General features: G+C 45.4%; 1 long non-coding RNA gene across 1 annotated transcript; it reads left to right on the top strand.

Annotated features, from left to right (window-relative positions):
- The first annotated feature begins 1,586 nt into the window (after positions 1–1,586).
- On the top strand, positions 1,587–8,795 carry LOC129736304 (uncharacterized). The gene is made up of 3 exons (XR_008732673.1): positions 1,587–1,701; positions 2,417–4,040; positions 7,216–8,795. It is a non-coding gene; the product is annotated as an uncharacterized LOC129736304 (long non-coding RNA).
- The last annotated feature ends 10,251 nt before the right edge of the window (positions 8,796–19,046 follow it).

The following is a 19,046-nucleotide window of genomic DNA, read 5'->3' as shown; positions in this document are numbered from 1 at the left end:
ATTCTCACAGCAGTAAGAAATAAGGACTACGGGTTGCGTATTCTTCAGTGAGAGGCACCTGTATTAAGCTTAAACTTTTGTTTTGCAGTATGATGAGATATAAATGGAAACATTCCTCATTTCTTCAAACTTTCTGTGTAGCAAATTTGCTACATATGATTTGAAAGGGAAAAAATACCAGCATAGAAGTAATAAAACTGTTTGGTCTTGTTATTTCAATAGAAGTGTAGGTGCACATTGCACTTCATGAATCAAGAAGGGGGCAGAAGAGTCATCTGTTTTGATACAAAACCAACCCAGACTTGTGCAGTGAGACATACGGGTGGGAGAAGGCAGCAGTTAAAGATTTTAGCGTTGGCACGCTAAATGAGAAAGGCAGTTGCTTGGGCAATATATGACATGATACGATACACTGTTGAGACTGCCTCTGAATTTCTCAGTGTGGTCATGGCCACCCGTGTCCAAGAAGAATGAATTCAGGCTGGAACACGAGCAGGGAAGAGCCAGGCGTTGATCAGAGGTGAGGACAGTCTGTCTTTCTACTGTGGACTGAAAGAATTTGGCTTGTTCAGTTTAGCAAAATGAGATTGGAGAGGGAATATGTTTTCTGCCTATAAATACATCCTGGAAAGTAAATGTAAGTGAAGGGAAAGGCGTTGTGACACTGAAGGGCAACAGCAGAAGAGTCAATGAGTAGGAACTGGCCATGAATAATACATAATACATTTAATCTCAAAATTGGTAGAAATTGGAACATCCTTCCAGTAGGAGTAACAGAGACTAAAAAGGAAAAAAAAAAAAAAAAAAAAGGCAACTAGTTTTAACACATAGCTTAATAATTTTGTAAAGGAAATTGCATAGCAATGTGAAACAGTAAACAGCTGGGATGAAAGCCCTTGTAAGATTTTCCAGCCCAGATCATCTCTCCTTGGAAAGATCTTGTCCATTTTGATGCGTGGTACACTACGTTCCCTCCTGCATCAGGCGATGAGTCACAGATACATGACTCCGTGGGTGGTCAGAAGTGATATCTCCACCGCTTACGTCTTAATTCCTGATTATCCCATGATATTCTCCAGCTCCTGCTCACTCACTTAGCACACAGCAGAGATGCAGCCACATTCAAAGCACCCCATAAACCCCTCATTTCCCCGGTACCCACAGCCACTGCTGCGTGGTCGCTTCAGCCAAGGCCATGGGAGAGATGCTTTGCCCCTTCCATCAACGGGAGCTGCAGCGCTGCTTTGTGTAGCATTGCCCCTCACAGGGAGCTGGGAGAGTCATCAGTCAGAGCTTGTTTCTTTTATTAGCCAACACTATGTATTTTTAAGGTGGTCTTTTTTGGTATTTGAGAGTGTCTAGCACACCCGTGTTGAGATCTCTCTTAACTCATATGTCTGAGAGAGAAAGCTTTCCTCTGCACTAAGCAGTGACCCACACTTCCATCACACTGGAGGCACTTGTGTCCAGAGGTCTGGGTAAACTCTGGGTGACCCTCAGACCTGCAAGTATTTATAAAACATGTTTAGCAGGGGTTTTTCCCTTGCAGCACTCAGAGCTGATCTGTCTGTGCCTTGCATTTCATGTTGTTTCAGTTCCTCAGAACCACCAGCGAGACACGGGGAAGGGGAGGTGTGTTTGGTTCTCCAGCAGCACCCAGCAAACCACGGCATGGGACCATAACCTTCTTGTGCTCATTGGGTAAAGGCTTTCTTCATCCTGATCAATACACTAATTTTGCTGTGTGGTCTTCCGTCTTCCAGGCATTTATCCCAAGCAGGGGAACAAACACTATATATAGAGAGGTATGTAAGCCAGAATCAGAGTTGTGTAAATCTGGAACTACCTCATTTAAATAACCGGGGGATGGATCCAGCTGAGTGTTTGGTGTATGTGGAGTACTCTGCTACCAGCACAGATAATTACAATTAATGGGGATTTACTTTAAGCAAAGTAGGTCAGAAAAATGACATCTTATTGTGTTATTAGTTTCCATCAATTACTTCCGTGTTGTTTGCTCAGTTCCCAAGTCAAACGAGTGTGGGCTGACAGCCTTGCAAGCTCAACTTGGTATTGCCTCTAAAAATCAAACTGCATTATTTCTGCCTCATGCATCATCACTAACAATAAAGCATCCACCGCTGGAATATAGCAGGTGGCTTCGTTATTCATGCATGAGGCAGAGAAGACTCCAGCTTCCTTTGCCATGACATTGAAGTCTCCACGGTATTAAAAGTTGGATATGTTGGTAAACTTGTTGGTTATTGTGTGAGCTTGGCTTAGAAGACACACTTAGGTCAGTCCTTCTGTTGATCAACTTCTGTACTTTCTAGTAGACTTTCTGAATGCTACGTGTATATATCGGGGGAGGTTTAACACAACACTGCTTTTGCTGTTACTTGTCTCCCTGTTACAGCACTTTGTGCCATTAGACTCTCCAGGAAAGGTACAGAAGGTGTCGAAGGTATTGAACAGCCGACTCACAGTCATCTTACGAGCTGCCTCTAAGAGAATGAGGAACACGTGGTGAAGCTTTCCAGTTCTAGTATTTCTTTTTTGAGGGCTTCGTTTTTGAGTTTTCAGTTTAGCAATGCAATCAGCTGGTAAGTGTTATCAGTGACTGTTAATAATCATGTGTTAGTCCCTACTGATGTCCTGAAACAACTGAACATGGTGTGTTCTCCCAGCTGGACCAGGTGTTTGATTTCTAATCACAGTTCCTTACAACTCTCTAATTTCACATGCAACTCAGTAGTTTTGAATGGCTTACACTTTCCAGGAAATACAAGTCCAACCAGGGGCAGGTCCTTTTCAAAGTAAATATCTCTGTGAGCCACCCTGGTCTGAGTCACTGAGGTTTTAGCAGGATGGGGCTATCACAGAAGAACACATCTAAGACAAGAAGCTATTCCTTAAAAACAGATTCCTCTTTCAGGCTGTATTTTTGGCAAAATGGATTTACTGATACAATCTACAGAGGTTATGAAGCTTGATTAAAGTCCCTAAAACTTGTTCAGGTCCTCAGGTGTTGCATGATAAAAGCTGGATAACGATTCTCTACTAAGTATGTAATTATGTAAATCCCAAATTTTTCTCTATTGGACAGTAATAATACATTTAAATCACTTTACACCTCCTGACAAATGTAAGAATTAGTACGGTCTTGGGAAGTGTGCCTTAGCGAACTTCATCGTTCCTGTTACCTAGATCTTAACCTGTGGTGACACCGTTTATTCAGGTCTCCTCAGGCTTCCTTCAATCTCCTGAGAGCTGCAACTGTTTTCCTTTATTACTGTGCATGAAAAAGGGACCTGCCTCTGCTTTCAGAAACATGCTTTTGCGGGACACCTTTTAGAAGTAATCGGCTGCAGCGGTGATGTCGGATGAGTGATCGTAGAGCCACCTGGGGACTGGCCTGTGCAGAGGAGGGTGACTGCAAGAAGCTTTCTGACCTGCCTGCCTTTTCTTTGCAAAGCCTGGCAGTACTTGCAGCTTTTCCCTTAAGCCAAGCACAGGCTAATCCCCTCGGTCATGCTTTTCGAGGTACCGGTTACCCGGCAGGAAGAAGCAACACAACTTCATCAGCCAAAAAAGGTGGTGAGCAGTGCAGGGAACTGTGTGTTTCTCCCCTTGGAAAAGCATTAACAGCTAATACCTCCACTCTGATGGACTTGCTTGGTGCTTTTCCAAGGTGGGATTTAGGAAAAGGCAACCACACAGCATTTCCTACTTTCCCCCATGGGGCTCCAATGATTTAATTGGTTATGAAGGGCAGGGATGTCTCTTACAGAGGAGCTGGCTGCTGTTGTCAGCATGCCACACTGCTCTTCAGAGCTCAGTGAAAAATAAAGTTACCAGGCAATGCTTCCCCTGCTGAACGGGGTGAATGCAAAGGTTGGCCACTGCCAATATGAACTCTATGCCACATATAGCTTTTCTATTCCTATATAGCTCTTCTATTCATCTAGGTTCCTGGGAAAGCCAATGTATAGCCGTGAGCCATGGAGGGAAGTGGAGCTGTATTTCACACCTTAACTAAGGTAAAGTATATTCCCTTAACGTGACCCCCCCATTCCAGACACACTTCCTGATGCTCATTTTAATATCTGAAACTGCTGTAAACCTCCTCCAAACCCATGCATGTAACAAAATAAAGTTATTTCTTGCAATTAATACTGTCACTACAGAGCTGTTAATTAAATGCATGACCTTTTCTATCAAGCCAAATGAAGACAGAATGTTGCACTAATCCAAACCTGCCTGGGTTTCCCCTTGGAAAACAATGAGGAAAAGGCTGCTGCTGATAGCTGCTTTGGTGACTGTAGCTTCCTCCATCTCCCTTGAGCTGAACCATCAGCTCAGGCATTGCCTGTTTCTAGGGTGGGCTATTACACCTTAGTGTCTCTGCTTCCTCTCTTCACAGTCCTCACTCTAGTCAAGGTACTGCAGAGAAACTGTCTTCCCCCAATTCCCCACTGACCTTGTGAGTCATCCATGGACCGTTTTTCTAAAGCTCTGTCCACACCAGGTGTCCTTGGTTTTCTCTCCTTTTTCATCCTGAGGATGGAATTTCCATTCTCATTTTATTCCTGTTATTTATGCTGGGTACACTTTTGCAGCCCTTCTCACCATGAACCATGTGGGATTTCTCACTTATGTGTCCTTTTGCACTCAGTAAATCTTTTGCCCCCTGCCTTGGCTCCACTACAACTGTCATTCCTACTACTTTAGTCCTGAATGACATGCCTTGACCTGGTAGAACCCCTGTTCTAAGTCAGTGGGAGCTGAATTCAACTCCAAACCGAGGCATCCAAGTGCCTGCCTCCACGCATGAGTTAGGTGTCCAAGTTCCCATCACAGTCAAGAAGGAGCTCACCAATGGCTCTGTTCAGTTGCCTGCATGCAGACATCTAGCACATTTGAAAGGCCCCAGGGTATCTCACCTGGCCTCCAGCTGATGCTCCAAGAGGGCTTGGGTCTCCCGTACCTCTTGCATCATACCTGTCAGTCTTGGAGCAGAATGTCCCAGCCACCCTGGGGCATCTCAGGTAGCAGTAGACATTAGGAAACCGCATCTAGCCCAGAGTATCCTGCCATTATTTTTGGTAGGAGCAGGGCTAGGTCCTCAGTGCACATCCACACGTACCCATTACTGATGTAGGTCCCAGGCATGGATAGGCTCTGTTCTCCATCAGAGCTGTCAGCTGCTTCTCAACAGCAGCAGAATTAACAAGCTTCTCTAGGGACCTTACCCATGCCCCTGTCCCCTCCCGACTCATCCTCTTTTGGCAGGAGCAGGCTCTACTTTCAGGCAGCAACATGGACTTTCTACCTGTTTTGAAGGGAACTCCTCATCTGGCTTTGCCACCTGGCATTAAGTGATGTAAGGAGATGGGGCATAGATGTTGTTTATTCTATAACTGAGAAAAGATCTCTTCTGTAGGATACCAGAAACACTTTATTTCTGACTTCCTTTTATTCTCTCACCATGTTAAAGGTATCACCATTTCCCTTTATCTTTTAAAAAGCTTTTAATTAATTTTGCTTTGCACAGGTAATTTAATATCTCACGGACAGATGAGATTTGCCCAGCTTGAAATGGACGCTCCAGGTCTCTGATCTGTATGGCAAAAATGACTGTGTGGCAATTTCAGACAGTCTAAAAATTAAGTCTGGCTATTCTGAAGTCTTGGTTCAGGCACACACTGCGCTTTCTGATACGTGCGCATCACCAGCATATCCAGCTTTGGCAAGTGCTCTTACCATTTCTCCCATCTGCCAGCACACACAATATTTCTGAATCTGTTAATTAAGGAATTGAAATTTCTCCCTGAGATACCAGAGTAACTGGTTCAGTTTCTTTGCAGCAAAAACTAACGCTTGCCTTGTCCATAATTACCTAAATTGTTGAGAAAAATTATTCTGCTTTCATGTTGATTCACTTTTGTAATTCCATTGCTGAGGCTAAGTGTGGCACCCATTTAAATTATCTCCTACTCTCATTTTACTCCAGACATGCTATTTGCTAACAAAGACTCTATATGGAAAAATGGGAAGGTGACAGCTACCTCCTTCATCAATGCAAATGGCAATAATCTCCTCTGCTGCACCATGTAAAAATAAACATTGAATCATCCCCAACAGAAATACCCTTCTGCATTTAGAAATATGGATGTGGAAAGGCGACACCTGCCCTCATTTATGTAGCTGTAAAACTCAGGTTTATCTGGTGATTCCATGGCAAATACTTCGGGAGGTCAACAGCAGCATGGACTCAGGCTGCCAGTGTCCCCAGCTTTTTTCCTAAAAATATGCAGATTCTTCACTCTTCTGTTTATACTTGCACTTGGAAATAGAAGATTAAGTTTTCTTGTTGTTAAATTATTGACATTATTTATAGTAAAAATCATCCCATACAACAACTCTGCTGTAAATTCTTGCTGTTGGTAGCTCTCTGGTATTATTACTGTGCCTCTGCACAGCTTCTAAAACAACAGTACACCTCCTGTAAGTGATCACCTTTATAAGTAAGTGCTATTGGGTGTACAGGGACCTGTGGCCAGGGTGGGCTCAGGGTGATGGACCATTTTGCTGGACACTCGGCTGCTGGGAAGAGCACACAGAAACCTTTGCCATCAGACTTTTAGATGTGCAGTTCCACACAGTAAGTAGTCATTACTACTTGAGTTGTCCCTTTGTAAACATTTACTTGAAGGCTTTTTCTATGGTTCCAGTACATCCCCTGTGCCTGATGCCAAAAACGCACGTCCTCCTAGTGCTCCTTTCCTGGAAGGGTGTTGCAGCACTATCAAAACTATCAAGCTGCAATAAGGCTTTTACCATCCCATACCCGGTTGATTTCAATAAGTAGTTAGCACGCCTTGCCCCAGCACAGTCACCAATCTCCCACAAGGATTCTAAGGTTCAGCTACTGTTCATGCTGATTCTTCATACTCTTCAGGCCAGTCCACCCTGCTTTTTGCCTCTGCGGCATCCTTCTCCTTGTCTCTCCTACCTTCAGAGCACTGTCTTTCCTCCCTTTCCAGGTCTCTCTTCATCCACTGCTCTTCTTCCATAACCCTATGAGCTATTTAACTACTTCGCAGGAACCACCCACAGCTGCACCTTATCCACATCAGCCAACCCGCCACCCCTGAAGCCAGCCCACAGCTGTGTATTATCGATGTTAATTAACCCAGCTTCCTTCCACTACAGAAAAGTATCTTCACGTGCTAATGTGGACCACAGCGATCAGCATTATGGTGTGAAATGGAAGGACCCTGTACAAGTGCGTGGGTGCCTTTTGCAGAACACAGGAGCATTTACTCTTGAGACCACAAAAGGGAGTTTTTTATCTTACATTTGATTAAAAAAGAAAACCCTGACATGCCACAGAAAATGTTAAAGTCTTAATCCTGGTCAGAATCTTAAATCCTGACCAGTGCTAGACTCTGCAGTATTTACCCTGGATAGCTAATGGGTATGTGTCTTCAGGGAGCAGAGATTCACATGTGTCAGTGTGGTCACCAACTTGAGGGTGTTCAAGAGGATGAACATTTGTGGAAAACTGCATGATAAAACATGCTGGAATTATTAGGTAGATTATAAGGGATGTAACTCCAGCTATCAGACACATGTTTCTTTAACCACGTGCATGCCTTTCATTTAAAAGCAAAAGCATCCACCTGGCTTCAAATGGAGGTAGACCAAGTTTTGAAGTGAGTCGTGAAACTTCGTGACTTCCAGAGGGTCAGCGAATTGCAACAACCTTTTTGTCTCCTAGATCACTCTGAATCCTCTTACTGAGACTGAGCAAACCTCCCCAGAAAGCGGATTTAACAGGAGTGCTGCAGGACCCACGGTCCCCTTCTCCCCTCCCTGGCAGGCCTGCTTTGCACAAGATGAGCATCCCCATGGCTTCTCCAAGCCCTGCTCAGGTTGTTGGAAGAGTTTGCATGAGTGGGCAGCTTTGTGGCATCTGGGTCTGAAAGGTATTTTGGTAGATGTGAGGGTCCAGCTGCTGCATAAAAAAAAAATCTATGGGGAGCTGAGAGTGCAAAAACTTAGTCAAAATCCTCAAACAAGAGGTGAAGACACTGTCAGAAAATCGTCCTGGAACTGATTTAGCTGCATAATGCCATAACCCAGCAAAGCAGAATAGAAAGGAACTCCTAGAAGGGTACTCGCTTTTGGAAGGGCCAAAAGCTTTTTGCATAAGCTCAAAAGTAACTGCATAAAATAACACCATGCTTCTTCTCAGAGATTATATCCATCTCAGTACAGCAAATTGTTACCTTATCTTGGAGGTTTGGGTTTTTTTCAAGAGTTTTTTCAGTTTCTGGAGGGTGCGATTTTGTGGACATGGCCACAGCAGGCCAGCTGGGGCCGGGGAAGATCCTGGCACAGCTGGGTTTGCAATAGAGCTGTTGAGTGTACGAGGTCCGGAAGTCTCTTGGGGACTGCCATGGACAGGCAGCATGGGCAGAACAGCAGCTCCTTCTGCATCGCTCCCCTTCATACTGATTTTCAGCCCCATTGCAAAATACTGGACGTAATCTGCCACTATTTCCTAAACAGAGCGAAGAAATAAAACCTGCACAGGGCTCCATGAAACTTGCACAGAAGACGAAGGGAAACTACTCTAAAGGCAACCCTTCTCTCACCCTGATGAAAACACAAGTTCTCCAGGCTCTGCTGGCTTCTCTTTTGATTCCTCCTTGTGCTTTGAGCCATTTTTCTCTCCGCAAGGATGGGTGTTTAGATGCTTGCCTTCTAATCAGCTGCAGTTACAGCCTTTTCCATTATCTTCTGCTGCCAAATTGGGGGGGAGGGGGGGGGTGGGGGGTGGGGAGAAAGGGTTTTTTAAAAAAAGAGAGGGAGGCTAATGCTTGAAAAGACATATGTGTTTAGTGTTGTTGGCAGATTTGTAAACTTATTAGTGCCTCCACACACCATGTAATTAAGATCTTCTGGTAATTAGTCAATAGTTAAAAATAGGGGTTGGTATTGTGCTACTGAAAACGCCTACAAAATAATGTGTTCTCTGCACTCAAGATGTAGTTAGTGTCTCTAGAAATGTTAATTTAAAAATATATATATTTGTTTCAGAGCCAGATCTTTTAACAAAGTAAATTTCAGCATGTGTATGTGCATGCATGTGTGTGTGTTCAACCTATTTATCTTTGTGCATTTATGCGTGTTTGTGTGATGTCCAAAGAGGCCGACTGCATATTTTGTCTTAGATAAAAATGTTAAGCTATAAAACTGCAGACTCGACACAGCCATGGAGGGAATGGGAGCTTTTCTCATTTGTAGATTTCCATTGAAATAAACCTGCTCATCAAGGAAATTGTTCAAAAATCCACAGGAATGGCAGATGTGCAGCACCATGGGGCAGATGTCTGATGTTTGGAGAGTCATGCATGTATTTTCTAAATATTCAGGGATTACTACAGCCTATAGATATAATCCTTTAGTAACCTGGAATGTCAATAACAATGCAAAAGCTCTAATGCCTTGTAGCAAATGTTTGGCCAAACTGCCCTTTAAAAGCAATATTCACACACACATTTAAGTCATTTGTCCTTGTCCTGTGAAAGAAGACCCACTCCTTCTTTACAATGTGGTCCAGAGCTGTGTGAGAGTTGCTGGGTGATGTTCTGAAAGGGCGTCTCATTTGGCTGTCATAAGCAATCTGTGGTGATTTGTTGTGCAGACAGGCATTTGTCTCAAGTAATCCAAAGGGCTTATTTTGATTGCTTGATAGATCCAAGGAACTTATAGTCGACTCAATGGGGGATTCATTTATTATGCTCCCAAACCACTCTTAAATCTTCCCTTATGTCACGTCAATGGATTTGTCAGGCCACCCTCATCCAGCAGTGATGCAGTGATGGGAGAAATTTACCTTTGCCAAGCAGAGTTACTCACTGTGTTTATAGACTTGTTTCTGAAGTACTAGTGGTGAGTGAAATTCTACTGCAGGAAATAAACTGGACTTTGCTTCGTGCCCTTGAAAGAGCATCTTTTGTTGATTTTAGGAGGGGAAAAAAAAATCCTACTCCAAATCCATTGTAAAGCAGAGAAGACCAAGCTAGAGAGTCCTAGCAAGGGCCAACAAAGTTATTTCACGGGTTGTTCATGATACACACATGAGTTAACATCTAGAAGGCCCTCTGTGGATGCATGCTACACAGACACCACGTATTGTTACTTTTGAGTTCATGGTAGGATTTACAGTAATGTTTCTTTGATGCTGAAAGTGAATTTCAATTTCATTGCATTCAGCTCTGGGATTTATAGAGTGAGGTTTTTGCTCAAACACCTAAATAGCTATTGAAACTCATTTTCAAATAACATTTTCAGGTATGAATGTGTCGTTTCTCTAACCTGTTCCAACATCCTCTTCCCCAGCTAGTTAGTTATGGCAGTTAACCAACACATGGCAAATACTTTGGGAATGTCATAAAATTAGTTACATCAAATCCACGAGTAGAACAATACTATATGGTGATAATTAAAATTTCTATATGCATATTGGTGACGCTGTTTGTTTTTAATCAAATAAAATCAATGGTTGTAAAAAAAAAATCCACATAAAGTTGAATCAACCATCTTTGAAAATGGAGTGGTTTTAAGAATTTCCTGCCTCCAGAGCTGTGCCTGGCACCTATAGACTTGACTTGGAGAAGACATTAGTAGGATGTCTCTCCTTTCCTTAGGATCTAGCAGAAACTGGCCAGGGGATGAAGAAATTGTTCGAGGGGGTAGGAATGATAAGGACACAGAAAACGAGAGGGGGGCACTCTGAGGATGCAATCTCCCAAGCCTTGTTTCCTCAAGAAATCAGAAAGACATAAAAAAAAAAACCAAACCAACAACAACAAAAAAACAAAAACAAACCCAAAAAAACTTTATTCCCCTTGCTCGTTTCTGCTTCACTGCTTCAAACTCTTTTGTACATCACCACCCCTAGATATCACTGTACAGCTCGGGCTCACTCGGGACTCAAAGTCAACACAGCCTGCAGATTCACCTTGGGGTTGATGCACTTTTCTTTTGTAGAACAACTTCATTTGCCAGCTGATCAGTCATCACTGGGGACCACCGGTTGATCACTGGTCACACCAGTGCTTGGGAACAAGTCACTGCATGCAAAACTGCTGGAGTGGGAGGATTTCTGGGACATCCAGCCGCCGAGGCTGGACAGTGACAAACCTCTCCAGTGGGACTCCTGACATGTTCTGCCGAGACTGCCAGATCCTGGAGGACTTGAGAACTGTGAATAAGGACCAACTGTTCACTGTCTCTGCCAGAATGAGAACTAGGAAGAAAAGCCCATTGCAGGCAAATAACAACAGGTTCAAGGAGTCCCCTGAGCTGAAAATGACTGGAAAGTGGGAAATTAGTAAGGGTAAGTATTATACGTGCTTCCTTTGTTCTTACTTTTCTTATAGGATCCTGCTAATGGCCAACACTAGGGAGAAAATACTGGGTGAATCCTTGGTTTGAACCAGTCTGGCTGTTGTAATGCTCTCGGGGCAGACTGCTCCCCGGGAGGATGCGGGCCAGAAGCCCATTGGTTTGGCCCACTGTGAGATGAAGTTGGAGTAGCCCCCACGGTACTGTCTCGGCAACATTTATTCCGTTGGTGTTTGCTTCGCAGAGATGTCTTTTCTTCTCAGTTAGAAGTTTTGCTTTGAAAGGCAGTTCTGATGACTCTGATTTACAGTGACAGCAACTTCAGTGGCATTTAAAGAGACTGGAAGGTAGAGATAAATAAGCTTGAAGATTGCTTAATAAAGCAATGGAAGATTTGTTCTTTCCTATAAGGTTCCTAAATACTACAACAGGCAGGGGAATTTGTCTCACCTTGTTTTAGCCATCTAAAATTTGGGCATCTTGTTCAAGCTGGTCCTTCAGGGTTTCTGTGCAGGACTTGGAGAGGATGCCAGCACATCTAGAAGGAAATTCCTCTCCTTGTTTTAGGCATCCACCTCGAGTCAGGGTGAACCATGCTGTGGAGATGCTCATCCTCTTTCTGCTGTTGCAGAGAGAGTGCAGAGCACTTCACAAGACTTCTAACTTTTAGAGGGATGAAGTTAGGCAAGAGCAACCCAGACTAGGCAGAGTGAGAAAAGCCATCCATGTTCAGAGATAGAGCTGCCCCCCAACAGTGGGGGGTGCTTTGCTTAGGAGACACTTTGAGTCTTGCTTCTTGGGTTGCCAGTGCTGGGGAGCCATGAATGATGTGCTTGGTCTTTGGATGAGTGTCACAAAGTGCTCTTTGTGAGAAACCTAGCCCATGTACTCCCAAGTACCAGAGAAACCTACCTCCTCCTCTGTTCAGGTGATGGTCAGTGCAATACAGAGGGAAACCTGGGGAGGTCAAGCAAAGCTGGAGGATAGCAAGAGCTCCTCAAAGATAAACACGAGGAACTCGGTTATCTGCCAGTTAGGCTGATAAAAAGGGGCATGGGGGTTTCTGCAGCACAAACGCTCAGGTTGAATCTCTGAGAGGATAACAGGTTCTGGCATTTTTAGGGCAGAATAAAAAAAAAAAAAAAAAGTAGAAGAAGCTGAAACAGCAGCAAACAATAACTCTTGATCTAAATCTTACAGATCACTCCACCCGCAATGAATCCAATGGGGCAACCGTCTGGGTAAGGACTGCAAAACTGGGCCTGTTGGATGACACCTCCCTTAGTATTGTAGCATCCTTTAGGTTGGAAAAGACTTTTAAGATCAAGTCCAACCATTAATCTAGCTAAAAACCTTGGCTCAAAAAGTTCTTAATTGTCCTTCTAGCTCCAGTGGAGATTGTGCAGCCTTGACTAGTCACTCCTCAGCTCCTCTACTATTTCACCTGGAAGAGGGGAAAGAATTCCCGTTCCTCTGTGACATAAAGAGAGGCTTCGTTCATAGACCTGAACACAAAGAGTAGTTCTGCTGATCCTGCATAAGACAGGTCAGAACATCCTGTCAAGAAGTCTCTACATTAAAGAAAACCAGAGGATCAGGCCCAGCCAGCATGGGTTTATGAAAGGCAGGTCCTGCTTGATGAACCTGATCTCCTATGACAAAGCGACTCGCTTAGTGGATGAGGGAAAGGCTGTGGGTGCTGTCCACCTAGACTTCAATAAAGCCTTTGACACCATCTCCCACAGCATCTCCTGGAGAAACTGACTGCTCATGGCTGGGACGGGGGTGCTCTACACTGGGTAAAAAGCTGGCTGGGCGGCCGAGCCCAACGAGTGGTGGGGAATGGAGTTATATTCCACTGGTGACCGGTCACAAGCTGTTTCCCAGGGCTCAGTGCTGGGGCCAGTCCTCTTTAATATCTTTATCAATGATCTGGACAAGTGGATTGAGTGCACCCTTAGTCAGTTTGCAGATGACAACATGTTGGTTTGTCAGGTGGCTGTCTTCTGGAGGGCAGGAAGGCTCTACAGAGGGATCTGGGCAGGCTGGGCCAATGGGTCAAGGCGAATTGTATGAGGTTCAGCAAGGCTCAGACCCTGCACTGGGGTCACAACAACCCCAGGCAGCGGTACAGGGTTGAAGGCAGAGTGGCTGGGAAGCTGCCCAGTGGAAAAGGGCCGGGGGTGCTGGTCAACAGCCAGATGGGCATGAACCAACAGCGAGCCCAGGTGGCCAAGAAGGCCAATGGCATCCTGGCTTGTGTTAGCAATAGTGTGGCCAGCAGGACAAGGCCCATGACCATCCCCTGTACTTGGCACTGGTGAGGCTGCACCTCGAGCCCTGGGGTCCTTTCTGGCCCCTCACTCCCAGACAGAGCTTGGGGGGCCGGAGCGTGTCCAGAGCCGGGCAGGGGGCTGGGGCAGGGGCTGGGGCACCAGTCTGATGGGGGGGCTGGGGGGTCAGCCTGGAGAGGAGGGGGCTCGGGGGGGACCCGATCGCTCCCTACAGCTGCCTGGGAGGGGGCTGCAGCCAGGGGGGTCGGTCTCTGCTCCCAGGTCACAAGCGGAAAAGGCCTCAGGTTGCACCAGGGGAGGTTTAGGTTGGATAGTAGGAAAAAACTACTCACTGAAAGGATGGTCAAACATTGGAACAGGCTGCCCAGGGAGGTAGTGGAATCCCCATCCCTGAAAGTGTTCGAAAAACATGTAGATGCTGTGCCTGGGGACACGGTTCAGTGGTGGGCTTGGCAGTGCTGGGTTAACGGTTGATGATCTCGAAGGTCTTTTCCAACCTAAGTGATTCTGTAAGTCTATGAATGGCATTTATCGCGCTTTCAAGTAACTGCTGCTTAACCACTGCTCACTGCTTGGCAAGGTGCCGTGAAGATGCAATGCATCTGTTGTGGTAGCTATTAATTAATTAACATTCAAGACAGAAGCTGCCGGTTCCACTTGTGCAAGCAAGTTGCTCTTTGTGTGGTGTGCTGCAGCTCACAGCTGCCGGGAGAATGTGCTGCAAGATGGTGGCTGGTCTGGGCCGGCAGGATGGAAGACAGGAAATTCTTATTTTCAGGAGCCACGGTAGTGTCGTGACACACCAGGTAATAGCACACGCCCCCTGTTCCTTGCCCCACATTTCTCACAGGCAATGCAATGCCGTCTCATTGCTTGCATGTGCTTTCAGTACCTAATGCACACCACGGTTTCCACCTCTTTGTCAACAGCTCTTTTATCAGGCCTTGATTAAAAACACTGTTTAAATCCTTATTCCTATTTATGCATGTTTCTGAGGCACGTCTGTGTGGCAGAATATTTAAACATTAGCTTTCAATGCCACTTGCTTCAGGGAGCAGAGACAAGCTTCAGATTAATTTTGGGTGATGCTTTGCTGATTCAGGACCTTGCCTTTCCCACTGCAAAGGACAACCATCTGGGTAAAGAGGAGTGCAGTGCTAGAAGACATCCCATGTGTTGCAGGAAATGCAAGCTAACACTGTCTTTGCAGGAGCAAACATGGGTGGAAGGACCTTACAGGTTCCTCCTGAGTCTTCAAGTCTGTCTTGAATTGGTTAGAGATTATGGTAAAGGGTGACTTGGTAACTGGACCTCACCTGAGAGTCAAAGCGACATTTAGGAGAGATGTCAGTACTTTCAGTCCTGGGACACGTGTATTTTCCATTCCTGCTGTTCATTCAGCCAGGCTGTGCGTTGGCACCAGTGCATCCACTCTTCAGATTTTTCCTGGCAGATGGGGCTGTCTTCATCCCTGACTTTCCCATCCAAAGCATGTGAACCACAACATGGGTTTCAATGGGTGGGCAGTGCCACAACCTCCCCTGGGGGCATCACTGCTGGGAAATAGGGATGAGTCCTCTCCCACCCAGCCCACTACTGGCATCTGCTGAGGACTGGCCTCTTAAAGAGCGTGAAGAGTGCAGAGCTCTGCTGGGGCAAGGCTTTAAATAAGCAGAGACCTTGGTGTAGGCACCTGCAGCTTCTTCACAGCAACAGGTACAGACGGATCAGTTGAAACTTAGGAAATATCAGTGTGAGAGTCTTGAGGCCTGATGATCTCCAGATCTTCCCTTTGCTCTCACTGGAACAAGATGGATCTGTCTAATGCCTCTTTGCTCAAGTTCAATTTGTTGTTCAACATTCAGGAAATATTATTGTATAATCTGTGGCTCCCCAACAATTTTTCAGGCCCTATCTTTTATTTTTTTTTGGTTTGGGTTTTTTTTTCAGAAGAGCTTGGGTGTGTCGACAAACATCTTGCAGCGGTGAAGGATGCTGGACTGAGTAGACTGTATGGGCTCTACGAACAGCAACGATCGATGAATATCACAGCTGACTGCCGGCACTGCAGCAAAGCTTGTTTCTTTAGAGCTGCATCTACTTTAACCCAGTGCTCGGCGAATTGCAAATCCAAGTGCATTTGACAGTGTGAAGGCAGTGTAACAGTCTGGCGGCTGGTACCCCAGTGGGAAATCCTGTGCCTGGTTCGTGTTGGCTCGCTACGTCAGGGAGCTGCAATCATGACCAGAGGTGATACCTTCATTTTCAGGTGCTTCTGCTCTTTTCAGCTATTTGCCTTCCAAAACGGCTTTTTATTGCTATGTGTGAAAACCTTCACCACTGTGCAAATTTACTGTGTATCAGATGGGAACGGTTTCCTGGCGCTGGTTTTCAATATAATATTTCACAGCTCTCTGCTTGCTGGGAAACATCCATTTCTGCTCCAGTCTGTGCTGACCTGCAGAAGTTACAGGCTTTCACAGCCTCCTGATGCGGAGCTTGGGGTCCTGTAATCAAAGACACAGATGTTTAGGTTTGAGGAGCACTGATTTGACATCCCCTGTACCAGCCACTTTTTGTCTGACCAGTGTTCACACTACTGGATGATGCCGTTTTCTCCAAGATGCTGCTTGTCTGTACCATCTTCCTACCTCCAAGCATCCCAGCTCTGCAGCGCCTTGTTCACGTTGCAATGTCAAAGAATTCTTATATTGCCACATTGCTTTTTTTCTCTCGTATATGGTGGAAATGTTAGTTCGGGTAGGCCTGCACAGATTCTGATTTTCAAGACTGATGCATATAAGTGCGTGCACACCACAGTCTTTGGCCCCCAGCGTGATACCCACCGGGGTATTATGTTTCTGCTGTGGTTTGCAGTGGTGGCAACACCATGGCTGATCTTTTCATTAACATGAATACCAATGGCTTGCCATGGCAGGGAGGTTCAGTGTTTTAATGTTCACTGAGGACTGAGGGCTTCTTCATCAGTCCTCATTCTTGAACTGGGAAAAGTGCCACCTGCAGTCTCTGAGGATATTTCAGACTCCATTGCATAAGTGCCCTCTGGTCCTTTCTTGATGTTTCAGGCTACGGTTTGCTGTTGAGGCTATCTTCCGGACCACATATATTTCCAAATGTGGCAGCAAAATAGCTCACTGTAGCACATTAATCGCACACTTCCCCTTCCATCATTTCCCCAACTCTTGCATAGGAATTGCCATACCCAGTTAGACAGCCGGCTCATCAAATCCTGCTTCCTGCCTCCGGCGATGGCCAAAACCTGAGGCTGCAGAGGTACCCCCATAGCACACCAAGCTGCACAGTTCTGGGTGTGCGGGTGGAAAACCTCTTTCCTAGCTGCCGCAGAAGATCCACTTATGCACTGAAGCATGACATTTGATTACCTTTATTACAGGATCTTTGTGTGCAGAGTTACAAATGTTCATGGTCATGCAATTATCCAGTCACAGCAGTTGACTCAATGACCTTTGGCAGTGGAGTCCATAAATTTGCTATATACAGTGAAGGGACCCCTGATTTGCTGTACCTCCACTGATCTTTACCTTCAATGAGTGACATCCAGTGACTTATATTATACATGGCAGGGTAAAATGGAAAGGGACTTTCAGTCTTGTTGTTCCCTTTTTTCATTTGAATATCCTCAAACTCTTCTTTAGTCTTTACAAAACATTTCTGGATTTTTGACCATTTTCTTTCCTCAAATAAGATTATACTTCAGGCTTCTCCAGAACTCTGGAGCAAAGATGTCTATCTCCCATGAAATGTCCAATATCCTTTGGCTTCTCTGGGTGAAGATCTCAGGTATGTTTGGGAAAAGAGCATGGCTACTATGCAAATGCAAGAAGGAAGGTCATTTCAAGGGATGATCCCATCTGAGGCACAGAAGAGGGGAAATGATGAGTGCACCCAGTTAAACTTTCAGGGGAAATTTATAGACGAGAAGAAAATCAGTGGTTCAGAGTATAATTTGGCCAGAGATCACATTTCTCAATGAAAGTATACCAGGTACCACAAGCAACAGGAGGAACAGCTATCCATGAAGAAGGAAAAAATGTTAGTTTTAAGCAAAACAATGCCACAAAAAACATTTAGCATCTCTTCAAGCACATGCTGCTGCAGCCTTGAGTGCAAGGAGCCATAAAAGTGACTAAAGCGAGAGTCTCAAGAGTAGATTGCTTAAGTGAAAGGAAGCTGGAATGAAATGTCAGCCAGCCCTGTCGGTCCCTCATTCAGCGCTGCTCAGAAATGCCTGATGCTTTCTGACTGGATAGCCAGGGCTGGAGTAATTACTGGGTTGCAGCATTTTCACTTTTACAGTGAATAGCAAGCAGACTTTTTTCTTTGCATGAGTTACAATTTTGCCTTGTGTTTTATCAGCTGACACTGTTGGTGAAGGTTTTTGCTATATAGTCCTTCTGGTGTGCTCCTGTCCTGGTCATAACAGCCACATGACAGCTGTCCTGCTCTACCAAACTTAAAGCTAAACTCCCTGGGGTCTACACCAGGAAATTAAACAATTTGGGGCACAGGTAGTCACAGTAGTCACCCATACTGCTAAATTGCTAGCTTCAGCCCAGAAGAACAAGCACGGACCCAGACAACTCTGGGAAGCTCAGACGCTGGCATAGACCAGGGACCATTCCCAACAGAGCATCTGGAAGGACCATCCTATTTTGAAGACTCAGAGTTTAATAGCACAGACACGGCCAGACTGTGCCAAAGGGCCTCAGGACTAGACAGCAGGCCTGGCCCTGGTTTTTTTGACTGGTATAAATATGGCCCAGCTGTCCACCTTGTCTTGGCTTTGGTGCATGCATGACACCATTTTTAAACTATAAATCTCTGAAGAGAACTCTGCATCTCTGAAGAGAGTCTGGTGAGGTGCTCCTGCCCTATACACACAGCTACAGCAGGAGTCATTGTTCACATCAGCCTTTCTGCAGGGGTCTCCACAGACCAGCACAGCTACAGCATCTACATGCCCGGTCCCTACCTCTGCACTTAGTGCAAGAACCCAGGACAGCTGGAGAACCATTGTCCCCAAAGGTGGCTTGCACAGCAGGGTCCATGTGTATGGGAGCACCTCCTCTGGACTTCATCATCCTGTGCTCCCTTTCTAGTCAACAAATGCCTCCAAAGAGAGACCAGTCTCCAAGGGACTGGAGGCCTGAATCCACCCTCTAAGGTTATATCAGAACACGGGTTCTGACTGGTGAACCCAGGTCATCCAAGTTAAGCTCAAGTAAGAGCCTTTCCAAGGACGCTGCAAGGGCTGTTTGGTTGCGTGTTGTGCTGTGAGATGCCCTGAGG

The sequence above is a fragment of the Falco cherrug genome, chromosome 6 (genome assembly GCF_023634085.1).
Source record: "Falco cherrug isolate bFalChe1 chromosome 6, bFalChe1.pri, whole genome shotgun sequence".
NCBI classification, from domain to species: domain Eukaryota; kingdom Metazoa; phylum Chordata; class Aves; order Falconiformes; family Falconidae; genus Falco; species Falco cherrug.
Note: the sequence above shows the minus strand (reverse complement) of the source record. Positions and strands in the feature narration are given on the sequence as shown.